The following is a 12,525-nucleotide window of genomic DNA, read 5'->3' as shown; positions in this document are numbered from 1 at the left end:
CACTGATGTCTCGTGATTCTCCCTTGAAAAAAACTGCCCCAAAGCTCAAAACAGTTACAACAATGGTGGAAAAGGGGCAAAAATTCGCGAAGGGTTACTTTTATAGGTTCTACCCCAGGGGTTCCGCACTTGCGGACCCTTTCTCGCTTCTGCACAACCGCACCTGCATAAAAATCCATCACAGGTGTGGAACTCACTTATGAGCCCAGGTTTCGCATCTGCAGCCAACCTGTCGCACTTGGACGTGACATGCCGCATCTGCGAAGCCAGCCTTTTTCCTTCCTTCCGCATCTGCGCCCCAGATCTCGCACCTGCAGGCTTGCAAATGCGAGAGCCTTCTCGCACCTGCGCATCCTACCTAGCCCATCACTTCTTGCACCTTCGAATTCCCATGCGCACCAGCGGCCCCACACCTGTGACTCCCTTTTCGCAGGTGCGAAAATATCAGTAGCAGCAGCTTCAGCTGCATTTTCTAACTTCGACCAATCCGTTAACCACCCGGAATCACCCTGACGCTCTCGGGACCACAACTAAAAATTCAAACAAGTCATATACCACTACTCGAACTTAGTCGAACCTTCGGAATGCCCAAAACAACACCAAAATACCAATTCAACCTCGGATTCAAGCCTAACAACTTCTAAACTTTCAAAATTCGCCAACGACGCCGAAACCTATCAACCATGTCCGAATGACCTCAAATTTTTCACACATGTTACAAATGACACTACGAACCTACTCTAACTTCCAAAATTCCATTCCGACCCCGATACCTAATTTTCCACTGCCGACCAAAATCGCCAAATTTCTAACTTTCGCCAATCCAAGCCTAATTCTACCACGGACCTCCAAATTATATTTCAGACACACTCCTAAGTCTAAAATCACCCAACGAAGCTAACCAAATCATAAAAATCCAAATCCGAATTCGTTTACTCATAAGTCAACTTTCGGTTGACTTTTCTAACTAAGAGACTAAGTGTTCATTTGGCTCCAAAACTACTTCGGACCCAAACCTACCAACTCGATGCAACTCAACACAGCTGAAAAATACATAAATAAGTAGAAATAGGGAAAACGGGACTATAACTCTCAGAACGACTAACCGGGTCATTACAGTACTCTCGTAGCCAAGAGGAGCACGCTCAGCATTTGAGGATTGTATTATAGAGATTGAGGGAGGAGAAGCTTTATGAAAAGTTCTCCAAGTGTGAGTTTTGTCTTAGTTCAGTAGCATTCTTGGGACATGTGGTGTCCAGTGAAGGTATCCAGGTTGATTCGAAGAAGATAGAGGTGGTTCGGAGTTGGCCCAGACCGTCCTCGGCTACAGAGATTCGAAGATTTCTTGGTTTGGCTGGTTATTATCGGCGGTTCGTTTAGGGTTTCTCGTCTATTGCTTCACCCTTAACCAGATTAACCCAAAAGGGTGCTCCATTCAGGTGGTCAGATGAGTGTGAGGAGAGCTTTCAGAAGCTCAAGACTGCTTTGACCACAGCTCCAGTGTTAGTTCTGCCATCAGCTTCATGTTCTTACACCGTGTATTGTGATTCCTCGAGGATAGGAATTGGTTTATTTTTGATGCAAGATGGTAGGGTGATCGCCTATGCCTCATGCCAGTTGAAGACCCATGAGAAGAACTTTCCTGTCTATGATCTTGAGTTAGCAACTATTGTTCACGCCTTGAAGATTTGGCGTCATTATTTGTATGGGGTTCATTGTGAGATCTATACTGATCACCAGAGTCTACAGCATCTGTTCAAGCAGAAAGAACTTAATTTGCGTCAGCAGAGATGGTTGGAGCTTCTTAAGGACTATGATATCATTATCTTGTACCATCCGGGGAAGGCCAATGTGGTGGCCAATGCTTTGAGTCACCGGGCAGAGAGTTTGGGGAGTTTAGCATATCTTCTAGCAACAGAGTGACCTTTGTCATTGGATGTTCAGGCCTTAGCGGGCCAGCTTGCCAGATTGGATATTTCTGAGCCTAGTCGGGTATTGGCTTGTATGGTCTCCAGGTCTTCTCTTTATGACCGTATCAGGGAGCGTCAGTATGATGATCCCCACTTGCTCGTTCTTCAGGACAGGGTTCGGAGAGGTGATGCTAGGTATGTGACTATTGGTGATGACGGTATGTTGAGAATGCAGGGCCGGATATGTGTGCCTAATATAGATGGGCTTCGAGAGTTAATTCTTGAGGAGGCCTATAGCTCGCGGTATTCCATCCATCCGGGTGCTGCGAAGATGTACCGGGATTTGAGACAGCACTATTGGTAGAGGCGGATGAAGAAGGATATAGTTGGGTTTGTAGCTCGATATATCAACTGTCATCAGGTTAAGTATAAGCATCAGAGGCCGATTGGCTTGCTTTAGAGATTAGGCATTCCGGAGTGGAAGTGGGAGCGGATCACCATGGACTTTGTAGTTGGGCTCCCACGGACTTTGAGGAAGTTCGATGCTATTTGGGTTATTGTGGATCGGCTGACCAAGTCCGCGCACTTCATTCTAGTTGGTACTACTTACTCTTCAGAGAGGTTGGCTGAGATTTACATCCGAGAGATTGTTCGCATGCATGGTGTCCCAGTTTCCATCATTTCAGATAGGGATACTCAGTTCACTTCACGGTTTTGGAGGGCCGTGTAGCGAGAGTTAGGTACTCAGGTTGAATTGAGCACAACCTTTCACCGTTAGATGGACGGGTAGTCTGAGCGCACTATTCAAATATTGGAGGACATGTTGCGTGCTTGTGTCATTGACTTTGGTGGTTTATGGGACTAGTTTCTGCCACTCGCGGAGTTTGCATATAACAACAGCTATCAATCAAGTATTCAGATGGCTCCGTACGAGGCTTTATATGGGAGGAGGTATAGATCTCTGGTTGGATGGTTTGAGCTGGGTGAGGCTAGGCTCTTGGGTACAGACTTGGTCCAGGATGCATTAGATAAGGTAAAATTGATTCAGGAGCGGCTTCGCACGGCGCAGTCTAAGCAAAAGATCTATGCGGATAGGAAGGTCCGTAATGTATCTTTCATGGTTGGGGAGAAGGTTTTGCTGAAGGTATCACCCATGAAAGGTGTTATGAGGTTTGGGAAGAGGGGCAAGTTGAGCCCCCGGTTCATTGGGCCTTTTGAGGAGCTTCAGAGAATTAGGGAGGTGGCTTATAAGCTTGCCTTGCCACCCATCTTGTCGAGTGTGTACCCAGTATTTCATGTTTCTATGCTCCGAAAGTATATTGGAGATCCGCCCCATGTTTAGGACTTCAGCACGGTTCAGTTGGAGGGTGATATGACTTATGATGTGGAGCCGGTAGCTATTTTGGATCGGAAGGTTCGAAGGTTGAAGTCAAAGGATATAGCTTCAGTGAAGGTGCAGTGGAGAGGTCATCCTGTGGAGGAGTCCACCTGGGAGACCGAGCGGGAGATGCGGAGCAGATATCCATGCCTATTCAAGACTCCAGGTATATTTCTAGACCCGTTCGAGGACAAACGGTTGTTTAAGAGAGGGAGGATGTAACGACCCGGCCGGTTGTTTCGAGAGTCATTGCCCTGTTTCCACCATTTATGTTTCTTTATGTGTTATTTATCCATATTGTATTGTATTGAGTTGATTGGTTCGGGTCTGGAGTAGTTTCGGAGTGGAATGAGACACGTAGTCTCTTATTCAGAACCTTAAGTTGGAAAAGTCAACTGGATGTTGACTTATGCGTAAACAATCTCAGATTTGAATTCTAATGGCTTTATTAGCTTCGTTAGGTGATTTTGAACTTAGGAGCGCATCCGGAATGTGATTTGGAGGTCCGGAGTGGAATTAGGCTTGAATTGGCGAAAGTTGAAAATTTGGCAATTTCGGTCGGCAGTGAAAAATTTGATATCGAGGTCGGAATGAAATTTCAAAAGTTGGAGTAGATTCGTAGTGTCATTTATGACGTGTGTGCAAAATTGAGGTCATTCGGATGTGGTTTGGTTGGTTTCGACATCGGTTGCCGAATTTGAAAATTTAGAAGTTCTTAGGCTTGAATCCAAGGGTAATTTGGTGTTTTGATATTGTTTTGAGTGATTCAAAAGTTTGGCTAAGTTTGTATGTTGATATTTGACTTATTGGTATTTTTGGTTGAGGTCCCGAGGGCGTCGGGGTGATTCCGGGTGGTTAACGGATTTGTCGAAGTTGGAAAATGCAGCTAAAGCTGCTGCTACTGATATTTCTGCACCTGCGGAAAGGGAGTCGCAGGTGCGGGGCTGCTGGTGCGCATGGGGGTTCGCAGGTGCGGGCAGTGCTGGTCTAGGTGGGATGCGCAGGTGCGAGAAGTCTATCGTATCTGCGAGCCCGCAGGTGCGAGACCTGGGGCGCAGATGCGGAAGGAAGGAAGAAGGCTGGCTTCGCAAATGCGGCGTGGCACGCGCAGGTGCGCAAGCGTAGGTGCGACAGGTTGGCCGCAGATGCGGAACCTGGGCTCATAAGTGAGTTCCGCACCTGTGATGGATTTTTCCGCAGGTGCGGTTGCACAGAAGCGATAAATGGTCCGCATGTGCGAAAAAGCCTAGGCAGAAACCATAAATAGAACCCTTCGCGAATTTGGTTCATTTTCACCATTTTAAAGTCGGTTTTTGGAGCTTTTGGAGTGATGTTTGAAAGGTGATTCAAGGTCTATCAGTGAGGTAAGTTGCTTGAGCCCTAATACTCGTATATATGGTGATTTCCCGTTTTTTAATCATGTAATTAGTGAAAATGAGGGGTTAGGGCTTGGGATTTTTAAGAGATTAATTTAAGGATTTGAAGGACCAAACGATGTCGGATTTTGATAAATTTTATATGTATGGACTCGTGAGTGAATGGGCTTTCTAGTTTTATAAATTTTGTTGGATTTCGAGATGTGGGGTCGGGTTTGAGCCAATTTCGGATTTTTGGGCTAATTTGATTATTTTTCTTGTGGAATTCATTCCATTAGCGTATATTGATGGTATTGTACCGATTGTGAACAGATTCGGAGCATTTGGAGGCCGAGTCGAGAGGCAAGAGCATTATGGGGTAGAGATTTTACCGGTTTAAGGTAAGTAACGATTGTAAATCTAGTCCTGAGGGAACCAGATTTTGTATCATTCTACTATTTTGAGGTGACACACATGCTAGGTGACGGGCGTGTGGGCGTGCACTATTGGGGATTGTGACTTGGTCCGTCCCGTAGCAACTGTAAAGTTGCATATTTTTTTGAAATTATATGATACTTATATGTTTTAGAAAGAGTTTCTGTAAATTGGGCCGAATGCCATATTTGGGCCTTGTGCCAGTGCTGTTTGGATCCTTAGGGACCTTTTCTTACTATCCTCTTACTGTTTTTGATTGAAAATCTATACTCAGTCATGGTTATACTTGTTTACTGCATAACTCAGTTTTATGACTCTATTTTGATGCATATAAATGTTGTTTTGGGCCGAATGCCCTGTTTTTACTGAAATGCCCGAGTGGCTTGAGAGGTTTATGACTGAGTGAGGCTGAGGGCCTGATTTGTTACAATATTTATGGGATCGGGTTGCATGCCACAGCATGTTTGATATAGGCCGAGGGCCTGAGTGATTTATGCCATGATTTGGCTTGATATAGCGCTTGGGCTGAAGGAGCCCTCTGGAGTCTGTACACACCCTAGTGAGCGCAGGTACCTACTGAGTGCGAGTGCCGAGTGCTGAGTGATTGTGAGGTATGCACGAGTGGCAAGAGTGATTGTGAGGTATGCCAGAGTGGCAAGAGTGATTGTGAGGTATGCCCGAGTGGCACGAGTGACTGTGAGGTTTGCCCGAGGGGTTGTATATGAGTGATGCTTTGCCCGAGGGGCTATTTATAATTTCATCATTTTTGCTCACCAGTGCATTTTTCCTCTGTTTGAAACTGTTGAAAAATATCTTTAAATGATTTTTACTGGGACTGGGTTTTAAACGAGATGATTTGATTGAAACACTGATTTTAAAGCATGTTGTATTTTTACTGAGATTTCATGATATGAACTTTATATGCTTTATTGCTCGTCACTACTGCTCAGTGTTTACTTATTGTTGTTACTTACTGAGTTGGCATACTCACATTATTCCTTGCACCTTGTGTGCAGATCCAGGTGTAGCTGGACACGGTAGAGGTTGTTGATTATTCTGGTTGTAGATTTTCCTCGGAGATAGCAAGGTAGCTGCTTGGCGATCGCAACCCCTGCTCTTCTCCCTGGTATCTTCCTTTAGTTGTATTTAGCTATTTTCGAGGCTGAGTTAGCCTTCATATTGTTAGACAGATTGTAGTAGATGTTCATGACTAGTGACACCCCGATGTTGGGATTTCCTTTTCCGCACTTTTATTTTGATTTGAACTCATTTACGAAGGTTTTTACGCTAAATAGCCTTGAAAGTATCTTTGAAATGAAAATATCGGTTGGTTTTGGAATGAGTCGGCTTGCCTAGTACCACGATAGGCGCCATCACAACAGGTTAGGTATTTGGGTCGTGACACATAAGAATCCCATTATCAACTCTGAGTCACCAGCAAATTACATACATTATTAGTTAGAAACATATCTTTTGCTTCTTTCCAGGAGGAAATCACAATACATAACATGTTCCTCACGCCGGTAAGACATATCCGTCTCAAACCATGGTAGAAACCATCAGGAACACTTTGAAATCCATTTGCACATAACCAAGCTATTAGAACTGAATTCCTCTAACTCGACCAAGCCACATAGGTTGCCAAATCCGAGAGTATTGCCACAAAACACCCATAAAGCCTCACCTCATCATAAGAACTAAAAGAACCAAGCATACCATTACCATACTGATCCATCATGTTACCCATTTGTTCTATTTTCTCCGAGTTCTTCTAAATCACCCTCAGGTTATCATTTCTCCTTGTCAAAACACTACTATCCTTACCCAAAGCTCACTACAAGACCTCTTAACATAAAACCACATCGCCCTAAGGCCTATAAGCCACTGTATTCTTCTTAAGCACCTTCATAATTACCCCAACCATAACACTCACTCTGAAAATACCTTATGCGAATTTTAAAATTGTTCCTCTTTCCTTTCTTACACTGAAATGTAGAATCCATAGTCAAACAGAATTACAGCACGTCCCGATACCATCCAATGTAAGTAACTGATTCTAGTGATATACAAATTCAAAAAATTTTCAATTTCCACATATACATTTTGAACCCATTAGAACCCTCTCGATAGTTATCTACTCTGCTCAAATCTAATTTACTCCGCCCCAAACGGGCCAAAAGACATGTGCTGCTTTAGCATAGTCAACACTCAAATAAGTAACCTTGCCTTAACACGACCAATCAAATTCATACTTCGTGTGCACTACACCCTTCAAAACAACAACTTAATCGTTCTATAATTTTCATATTTCTATAAAGTTCCATATAACCCGTATCCGGGAATTTACTTACCCGAGTCATCCTCAATCTCCACCTCTGTAAGTCATAACTAAACCACAAGTGTGCGTCAGACCAAAACTAAAATTTAACACATAACCATGAAACCAAATTATCAATAGCAGGCTCCCCCACTTAGCCTTAAGCTGCAATTATATAAAATTAGAACCCGCAAAGATTTCCCTTCTCAATTACCAAGATCTCGCACCATTAACCCGCCAGACTGTTCGAAGTATTTTGTTAAGCTTTTCATGAAAATTCTGAATCACCAGCCACAGTCACACACTCGACCTCTTATCGGGTAGCAAGTAATATTCCTCGCAGAAGCTTCATCAGCATCACGCCACCGCTAAATGCTCAGAGGAGATAACCCACATGTGGAATTCCTTACCGACATCTTCCAACAACGCAGCACTGAGTGCAATGACTACGTAATCAGTAAATTCTCCTGAGCTCATGCTCGTCCACCATTTTTATAAGTCTGCACTTTACCTATTGACAATGACTGAAAGTTCAACAATACCTTCCGAACTCAAGTCATATTGCGCCTAAAACGATAATCAGACCTTCACATCCATCTTCATTTCAAACAAACTCCTTTCTTCTATATTCAATCTTTCTCCGTATAGTAACCATCACTCCAAATAAAGTTTGTAGGCTAAATCACATTCTATCATGATGTCCAAGCCGTTCTACACTTTCTTAAGGCACGCGACTACCCTACCACAGAATCCATATGCAAATCTGCTGCTCGTACTTCAGTTAAATCATATCCTTTAAGCAACTTCTACTTCTCCTACTTGACCTGCTAGTACTTTAACCACCGCGAAACACTTCCCATCATGTCTTCCCTCATACTTTGCTGCCCAATTGTTGCATCAAATCAAAATGCATCTATGTCGCACCTAAACCAATAAAATATTACCGACTCTAAGCCTCTTCGAAGATCATCTTTCTCGAGCCATCAACATTAGAAATGCCCATTCGTAACCACAATCACTTACTCTTCTTGAGTCCAAACTCATTGACAAGACATGAGAATTTAATTTGTCCCACAATTTAATAGCGTGAAAGTTCTTTCAAAACATTCACACTCGAGATTGTATGTCACATCAAAACGAAAATAAAGCACCCAATGGACTTCCTTTACATTTCAAGGAAACACTTCTCGTCACATTCAAATTGTCTTAACACATCCCACAGTTACAGCATACTCATCACAAAGCCATTCCACCGTTCATCGAGCCAGAAATTCTACTCGTAGGGACATTACCGAACATATGAGTCCAAATATACAGGTTACAACTGAAGCTACCGAGCCTAAGCTGCGATCTAAAACCTGGCCTCAAGTCCTCCAGACTAGCCCATCACCATAACACAGAATACACATCTTGAATCGCGTTCATAGAATCATAAGCCGGTGATGCACAGCTAATACCGAGCGCTCATGTGCGCATACGAATGCGTGGAAGGAATTCAAAGAGTTATGTTTCAAGCTGAATCAATTCCGTACGATAGAATACAAGAAAGTAAAATTTTCCTAAGGGTTCGGAAACCTCTCGAAGATAAGTACAGACGTCTCCGTACTGATCCGCAAGACTCTACTAAACCTGCTCATGACTAGTGAGACCTATGTAACCTAATGCTCTGATACCAACTTGTCACGACCCAAAATCTCACCTGTCGTGATGGCGCCTATCTCAATACTAGGCAAGCCGATAATCTCAATAAACTCCCATATATTTTATATTTAAAAATAAAATGATTAAATTCAGTAGAAGAAAATTCACAAATACATATAGAAACACTCCCAAAACCTGGTGTCACTGAGTACATGAGCATCTAATATGAGTAAAAGTCTAGAAAATATGGTCCATAATAGTCTGAGACCAAATGCAGTAAATAAGGAGATAGGGAAGGAGAGGCAAGGTCTGTGAAACACGGCAGCTACCTCTGAATCTCCGAAAAATCAACTATGCGAGAGAATTAGCACCCGCTATGTTCGAAAACACATGGATCTGCACACTAAGTGCAGGGTGTAGTATCTCAGCAAATAACAATAATAACTAAGGAACTGAAGATAATGACGAGCTACACAGTTATAGTTCATTTTCAATAATTCCAACAGAGAATAGACATGCTTTCAAATCCAGCAGTTTAAGTCAAATCAATTTATACAGTTCAAGTTCATGTAATCCGGATATAAATTCTTTCAGAGAATTTAACAACAATGACAGATAGCAACTAAGTGCAACAACAAAAGGAAAGCAAGTACAACCTTTCAGGACAACAATCACGAACCGCGCATCGAGTCAACAATCACACTCAATGGGTACCCACGCTCACTGGGGTGTACAGAATCCGGAGGGGCTCCTACCACCCAAGCGCTATAATCCGCACGGGCAACTCATGTGCTGCACGGACAACTCATGTGCTGCACGGACAACTCGCGTGCCATAATATAAATATCTGGATCCGCACGGCCAACTCACGTGATGCATGGCCAACTCACGTGCTATAGTATAATATAAGGATCCGCATGCCCAACTCGCGTGTTGCACGACCAACTCACGTGCTATAATATAATATAATGATCTGTACGGCCAACTCACGTGTTGCACGGCCAACTCACGTGTTGTGGTATAATATCTCACAATCATGCCCTCAAGCTCTCTAGTCTTTCGGTCTCTCAACAATCATAAAATCAGCCCAAACAACAATGATAAGATACATCAATAATGAACAATAGAGACTGAGATAAAATAATTAAGTAAGCGGTGACTGAGTACAAAACAACAATTTAAGCAGATAATTCAACATGTGCACGACCTCTATGGGTCCCAACAATACCAACATATAGCCTAAACATGGTTTCTAGCATGACTTATAGTCAAGTTTCCACAACACATAGAGAGCACATAACTATCAACAAGTTATTCAGCTTTACAGTTTCCCGGGACAGACCAAGTCACAATCCCCTCGGTGCATGCCCACACGCCCGTTACCTAGCATGTGCGTCACCTCCAAAATAATCAAATGACACCAAATTTCGAGGTTTCATACCTTTAGAACCATATTTAAAGATGTTACTTACTTCAGAGCATGAAATTCTTTACTCTGCTATACCTTTGCCTCGCAAATCGGCCTCTGAATGCCTCGAATGTAGTCACCAATAATTTGTGTCAATCAATAAAATTTATTGGAATTAATTCCATATGAAAATATAATTTATACCATAAAAATCCGAATTTTAACTACAAAATTCGCCCGGGACACACGTCTCGGAACTCGACAAAAGTTACAAAATATGAACCCCCATTCCACCACGAGTCTAACCATACCAAAATTACTAAATTCCGATAACAATTCGGCCCTCAAATCCTCAAATTTATCCAAGAGGGTTTTCAAACTTTTTCAACTTAATTCACCAATTAAATGATAAAAATAACCATGGATTCGGGTAATTTAGCCAACATTGAGTTAAGAACATTTACCCTGTTGTTTTCTCTGAAAATATCCCAAAAATCGCCTCAATCCGAGCTCCAAATCGTTAAAAATAAAAAATGGGACAAAGTCCCATTTTCTGAACTTAAACTTTCAGTCCAAACCTCTCTTCTTCGCGAATGCGACAGGTCCCTCGCGTTCACGAAGCACAACTCGACTGTCCACAAATTTAGCCCGTCGCGAATGCGACCGTGACTTCGCGAACGCGAAGCTTTACAAATCTTACCCTTCGCGAACGCAACCACGACTTCGCGAACGCGAAGCTTTACCAGCTCAGACCTTCGCGAACATGACCACCACCTCGCGAACGAGTAGAACAAGGACCTGGGTTTCCCAATAGCCTCACTCATCTTCGCGAACGCGACACCACTAACGCGTTCGCGATGCACACACAGACCATACCTTCGCGTTCACGTCCTCCCCTTCGCAAACGCGAAGATCAAAACCTCACACTCAGAAAACACTCTTCGTGAACGCGATAGCCCACTCGCGAATGCGAAAGAGAAAATCAGAAAAATGCAGCAGCAGATATCAGCAATCTCACCAAGGCCAAAAATGATCTGTTAACCCCCGGAACTCACTCGAGCCCCCCGGGACCTCAACCAAACATACCATCAAGTCCTAAAACATCATACGAACTTAATCGAACCCTCAAATCACCTCAAACAATGCTAAAACCACGAATCATACCCCAATTCAAGCCTAATTAACTTTAAAATTTTAAGTTTCTACAAACGACTCCGGAACCTATCAAATCACATCCGATTGACCTCAAATTTTGCACACAAGTCATAAATGACATAACGGAGGTATTTCAAATTTTTAGAATCGGATTCCGACCCCGATATTAAAAAGTCAACCCACGGTCAAACTTCCCAAAATTTCAACTTTCGGCATTTCAAGCCTAATTCCACCACGGACCTCCAAATAATTTTTCGGACACGCTCCTAAGTCTAAAATCACCATACGGAACTATTGGAATCATCAAAATTCAAATCAGAGGTCGTTTACGCATAAGTCCACATCCGGTCAACTTTTCTAACTTAAATTTTCAATTATGAGACTAAGTGTCCCATTTCATTCTGAATTCCTTCCGGACCCGAACTAACTACCCCGGCAAGTCATAAAATAACTGTAAAGCATAAATTGAGCAGTAAATGGGGGAACGGGGTTATAATACTCAAAACGACCGGTCGGGTCGTTACACGTAGGTTTCAGCGAAATTATTATAGCAGAGGGGTATTTTCGTCCGGGCGGGTAAAAGTTTATTAAAGTAATGGCTAAAGACTAAAGACATTTTAAACAGTGGCTGAAAGTAAATACATCTTTTATTACTGGCTAACTGTGCACTTCCCCCTCATATGTCGCCGTAAAATAAAAACTTAGCACGCAATATTTGGACAAAATATGACTCGCAATTTAAACTAGTTTACCTATTAGGAGATGTGACAGGTGCTATTTCAATATAAATGAGGTGCATATTTTGAATTCTATAAGGTCACTGAAATTTGAACTCTGTGCATTTCAATTCGATGGTGAGCTTTTGATCAATGGATTACCAACTTGGGACTAAATTAAACGCAATATTAACCATTTTTGAATAAAAA

Source organism: Nicotiana tabacum, chromosome 2, assembly GCF_000715075.1.
Source record: "Nicotiana tabacum cultivar K326 chromosome 2, ASM71507v2, whole genome shotgun sequence".
Taxonomy (NCBI): Eukaryota; Viridiplantae; Streptophyta; class Magnoliopsida; order Solanales; family Solanaceae; genus Nicotiana; species Nicotiana tabacum.
The sequence above is the reverse complement of the archived record's forward strand: the minus strand, read 5'-3'. Positions refer to the sequence as shown.